The sequence below is a fragment of the Acinonyx jubatus genome, chromosome E4 (assembly GCF_027475565.1).
Source record: "Acinonyx jubatus isolate Ajub_Pintada_27869175 chromosome E4, VMU_Ajub_asm_v1.0, whole genome shotgun sequence".
Taxonomy (NCBI): Eukaryota; Metazoa; Chordata; class Mammalia; order Carnivora; family Felidae; genus Acinonyx; species Acinonyx jubatus.
In genome coordinates, this window is record NC_069395.1 from 35,601,991 (window position 1) to 35,607,999 (window position 6,009).

Below are 6,009 nucleotides of genomic sequence, written 5' to 3' on the forward strand. Positions count from 1 at the left end.
CCACCATTCAGGTTCTGCCAAGTGGTCCAGTCATGTCCTTAATAGCAAAAGGAGATAGTTGAGAATTACATGTTGCCTTTCATTGTCGTACCTCTGTAGTGTCCTTTATTCTGGAAGACTACCCCAGCTTTTTGCTGGCTTTCTTGACTTTGACATTTTTGAAGATTACAGACTGGTTATTATTTTGGATAATGTTTCCCTTTGATTAGGTTTAGTTGACGCACCACTAGCAGGAACACTGAAGCACTGCTGTGTCCTCACCCCGTCTCATCAGGTGGCACACAGTGTCCATGTGCCCCGTCAGTGATGATGCTAACTGACCACTTGTTTTTCTTTTGTCTTTTTAAAATTGTTTTTTAAAAATTTTATTTTTAAGTAGTGTCTACATCCATTGTGGGGCTCGAACCTACAACCCTGAGATCAAGAGGCACATGCTCTACTGAGTGAGCCAGCCATATGCCCCGCTAACTGACCACTTGTTTAAGGCACTGTTTGCCAGGGTTTTCCAGTATGGAGTTACTCTTTTCCTGTTATTTGTTAATTTCCATCAGTATGGGCTTGTAGTTTCATCTTCTATTCAATGGGTTATAACCCATTACTATCATTGTGGGTGTGTATACACACACAGCATCTGAATTTATTTCTATATCCATGTATTGAAAACCATGAATTCACACCACACTTTGACACCACGGACGCCTTCCGGTGTTCTCCCTGTCTGTAGTTGTAACTCCCCTCTCAGACAGTGAGATATGTGGCTCCCATTATCCTCAATGGAACAGCCTGTAATTGGTACAGATTTTCTTTTACTTGGACACACTTAAAATTGCTTAGCAAAAACAAGTAAAATCACTTTTGGGGTAGTCTTCCTGCTAAGTATTTAAATAGGCATTTTTATTTCTCTTTTCCCTCAACAGGGAAAGTAGAACTATTCATTCCATATACAGATGGGTTCCTAAAGTTCTGAAAATTGAGGTGACAGTCATAAGCTGCCCAAACCAATGCTACAAAGACCGTTTTATATCCCCAGAGTGTCCTGTGTGTTATTGGCCTATCTGTGCTGCTGTTTACCATGTATACATGGAGCATGTATATTATGAGAAAAGAAATGGGTTCCCTTGCCTGGTTCAGAGATAGGAGGAAAAAGGGGCTCTGGTTGCCCCCCCTCTTCTATTTCTGTGTTCATTATGCTGCACTGTAGCTGATCTCATGGCTCTCATTACCACTGCTTACAAGACTCCCAGAGCTGCGGCTTCTCTGGATCTCTACACATGTGTGAACCTGGATTTTAAGTCCATGAGATAGCCCCAGGAATCTGCATTTGATTAAGCATCCCTAGTGATTTTAGTGCTGGCTTATAGGCAGCCAACTGCTTCTCACCTGTGAGAACACGGAGGATTTCAAGTGTGAACAAAGCACTTCTTTTGTTCTTGGCTCGGTACCTGGGAAAGAAGGTAAGCCTCAGTAGCTGGCCCTGGCTCCTGAGTTGATTGCAAAAAGTTGATTCTCTGGAATGGTTCCATTAAAAGGATGCCTTAACATCAGATCTCTCACATACACCAAATAAGGGAGAGAAGAGAATTTATTGGACTATGGATAATAATGCCTGAGCTGGAATTACATACTGTCTTGCTATTTCTTATTTTTTTTCCTTCCCCATAGTAGTAACAACTAGCTTAGCACTTTTCTTTTTGAGGGGAGAAAAGCTTTGAATCATGAATGCTTCGTACAGCTGGCTGCACCATGTGCAATATTCAAAAGACAAGAACTAGCTAATCATAGAGAACCAGCAGCTAAACAGCCCTCTGCTGGCTTCCAAAGGGCTTATAATTGGTGCAGATGGCCCTGGCGGGATGGGGAGCATATCCCTGCTGACTCCTTGCACCCCAGAGGGCCAGGAGGGGTGGGGTGGGGGGGCTCATGAAGGCTCTTGGCCCTGATCATGCCCTCGTGGGAGTGAGGAGCCAGGCTGCTGAGGAAGGAGGGGGAAGGCAGGTGGTGTGGGAGCCTGCTGGCCGCCTTCTGCCCAGCCTTCCCAAGGCCACATGAACAGATCTTCAGGCTCTAGAGTTTAGATTTGATGAGTCGAGGACCTCAAGATGACAGAAAGCCTGGGGTGAGGGAACAGGAGTTGGAAGTTCTTTATAATCATCTGAAGAGTCTCATTGTGCAACCAGCAGGTGGCTGTGAGGTGCCTGCAGCTTGCCAAAGAGGAATGTAATGGAAACGCATCAACTTCACCTTTCCCGGAGCATCTTCCAAGCGGCATGGCCTTCACAGCTGGTCCGTCTGCTCCTTCTGCCCCCTGTCCTTCCAATCTCTTCCCCAATTTCTCTGTCTTTAAAGGGCTTATGGTAGTGATTTTTATTATCAGTGTTCCTACTCCCGACTTACTATTTTAAAAAGCTTTTCTGGAGGCCTAGCTAAATAGAATTCTAAACAAATTTCAGTCAGCTTTTAATTAGTCTGTGAATTGGGAGCAGATACGCAGATAACCCAAAATTGATGTAGTCTTTGGGAGGCGAAAGAGAGGAGAGCTCTCTCCTTCCCTCTGGGCCTATCCACTCCCTCCCTGGTGAACCCAACCACATTCAGCTGACAGAGGAAAGTCGTGTTTCTTTCTAAAAATTTGTGGCCCTTCCTCCTATACCATATGCTCTCATCAGAGTTGCAATAAAATTCTGTGCATTTTCTGTCCTGTTTTGCAAATGAACACGCATTTCTGTCCCCTCAGGTCAAGTTTGCTTTCTTTCCATCGCCCTGCTCTGAGGACTTTGCTTTCTTCGTTCAGATGTGGGAAGGGGTCGGCTCTGCTCTCATTGTGTGTATTTCAGCGTAATTCCCGGATTCCCCTTACCTCTCTGGCCTCCTTGCCATTATATCTGTGGGAGGTGAAGGCACAAGAAAGAGCAGAGCTCCAGGCCTCAATGAGACAGGCCGTCTCAACAGTTAGGGTCCTGTGCTCCCCAGAGAGCTGGTTCGCCCCACGCAGAGAAGTCTGCCCGCTCCTGGTGGGCAGCTCCACCCGGCTGTCCCCCTCGCTGCTGGGACAAACAAACTGCTGCACTCACTTGTCCTCATGACAGCCCCTCACATCGGGTGAGGGATGGCTCATTCCTAGGCTGCTCCTGGCCTTCAGTCTTGGGTCTCTGCAGCTGGCTGTGACCAGGTGGGAACGAGCCTGGCTGACGGGGAAGGAAGGCAGTTCTGCCGCTTGGCTGATTTGGAAGCCGCACTGAATTCCTGCCCATCTGTTCTCCCAGCTGAGCCAGGGCCGAAGCCGTCTACCTCTTGCCAGCCCAGGGAATGACATGTAGACCAGTGTCCTGCAGCCCTCGTCCTCCCTGCCCTCTGCAGCCCGTCTCACATGCCAGTGTGGCTCCCTGCAGAGAAATGGTCCCGGGCCCGCAGCTGGTGTTTGCCTGCAGACATTTCATGGGTTCCTGCTTTTTGCATTCTCTGTCATTTTTCAAAGCCGGCCCTGAGCTGGGTGCTGAGACTGACCTCACCACTGACCTGCTGTGGCTCTGCACGGTTCCCTTCATCAGCGTTCTCATCTTTGTAAAGTAGGGAAGAATCGGGACCTGAGAGGAAGCAGATGAGGTTGCTGTTTGCCCTGTAGTCACCTCCTACTTCCTACTAACAGGACCCTGTATTTTATTGGGGTTCTGCCCAGCTAAAACTACATTTCCCAGCCCCCCTTACAGGTCTGGCTGAGGAAATGAGCTGTAACCATTGCTCATTGGAGGAGCACTCTTTAAGCCTGAGAGGAACACCCCCTTTCTACCTGGAACACCGAAGTGATGGCTGAAGCTCTTGGTGGGAGCTCTGTACAGAAGGTGTCGGAGCAGAAAGACCGAGTAGCCTGGTTCTCTGATCACATTCTGAAGGTGCCACCCATACCAGTCCTGCGTGTTCTCCCTTGGCACTCCAGATGAAAACCCAAATCCCTAATTTGTCTAAGCCACTGAGGCCAGGCCTCTATTGTTAGCCGTTCCTAACTGATGCCGAGGACAAAAAATGGGATCACAGAGTCCTGAAGTCCAAAGACTTTGCCTCTTCTTTCTTCTGTTTCTCTGCAGGATCCACCATAAGGACTGTACTTCAGGGTGGATACCTGACCCCTTGATGACAGTGGGGAGTGAGCGCTAAGGTGCCTCTGACTTTGTACTGTCACTGCCGTCACCTGTCCGTGCAGATCCATAAATCTGAGGGAAGACAAGTGTCTCCTCCTAGGACTTCATGGAAACTGGTAGTGGGAGAAAAATCACTGGCAAGAAAACAGACTTCAGCTCTCTGAAAGCTGATGACCGCCTGCCTTTTATCTGTTCTGTGTTTCAAGGCAAAATTAGGTAATGAACTAGGATCCCCAGTTCGGTAGGAACTTGGAGGTCTTGTGATCCAGTCTGCCGCTTGGCCCACACGTCATCCGTAGACCATCTCTGAGAGGTGGTCTTCGGCCTCTGCGTGAATGCTTTCAAGGATGAGGTACTTCTTTCTCACTGTGGCTTTTCTAATCAGCCCCGATTAGACAGCAGAAGACTCTGTGAAGCTTCCATGTGTTAGTCTAGCCCAGTGTCTCAGGTTACACAGTGCAAGCCTTTCTTCCACTTGTTAATCCTCAGCTATTTGAAGACATCGACCCTGTCCTCTTGAGACTTCCTAGTTCCAAGCTAAGCATTCATTCTTGGTGGTTCCTTCAATGATTTTTTTTTTCCTGAGAAGTTTTTTACTTTTGGTCTTTTTATTAAAAAACCCTAGTTCATTCCGCAAAAAGAAGTAAAACAGTGAAAAACAATACAAAGTCAAAACTATACCTACTTGGTGGTAACTATTATTAATATCTTGATATGTTTCCACCAAGAATCTTTTCTATAAAGATTATTTTCTATAATAATAATAGTAGCTAACAGCTTATATAGAGGGACACTTGCATGAAAAGGTGGTTTTGGGGGCACCTGGGTGGCTCAGTAGTTTAAGTGTCTGGCTCTTGAATTTGGCTCAGGTCATGATCCCAGGGTCATGGGATCGAGCCCCACGTCTGGCTCTGCACTGAGCAGGGATGAGTCTGCTTGGGATTCTCTCTTTCTTTCTCTCTCTCTCTCTCTCCTCCCCCCCTCCCCCCAATGCTTACTCTCTAAAATAAAAATTAAATTTTTAGAAAGGTGACTCTGTACTCTGCTTAGCACAGTGCCTGGCACATTATACTATAAGGTGACAATTTTTGGAGCACTTATTATGTGCCAAAAACTCTTCTAAGCTCTTTATGTGTATTAAATCAGTTAATTCTGATACCCCTATTTGAAGTGTAGGCATCATTATTTTCCCCGTTCTGTAGAGAAGAAATTTGGAATTTGGAGATATGAAGTGACTTCCTAAGTAACACTGTCAGGGTTTGAACCCAAGTAGTGTGATCCCCAAACCAACACTTTTTCACTACAGATCTTCCTTGTCTTACAAATGGGGTTATGTCCTGTTGAAAATGTACTGAATACACCTAACCTACCAAATATAGTTTAGCCTAGCCTACCTTAAACATGCTCAGAACACTTACATTAGCCTACAGTTGGGCAAAGCCCTCAAACACAAAGCCTGTGTTATAACGAAGTGTTAGGAGTCTCACGTAATTGAATACTGGACTGAGGAACAGCATAGTTGTGGACACAGAATGGTTGTAAGTGCATCGGTTGATTACCCTCCTCATTGGGTGGCTGACTGGGAGCCGCAGACAGGTACCACTGCCCATCATTCTGGCTGGGTATCCTCCCATACACTCCTAGCTCAGGAAGAGTTCAAAATTCGAAGTGTGGTCTCTACTGAATGCGTATGGCTTTTGAGCACCAGGGTAAATTAGAAAAATTGCAAGTCAAACCACTATAGGTCAGGTACTGTCCATAGATAATTGCTTCCCTAAAATGAAAAACAAGCACTCAATAAATAGTAGCTGTAATTATTATTACTCTTCTTAAAGAAGAGCTCTCCTAAATTGTCAGACTCTTAAAAGGGCTG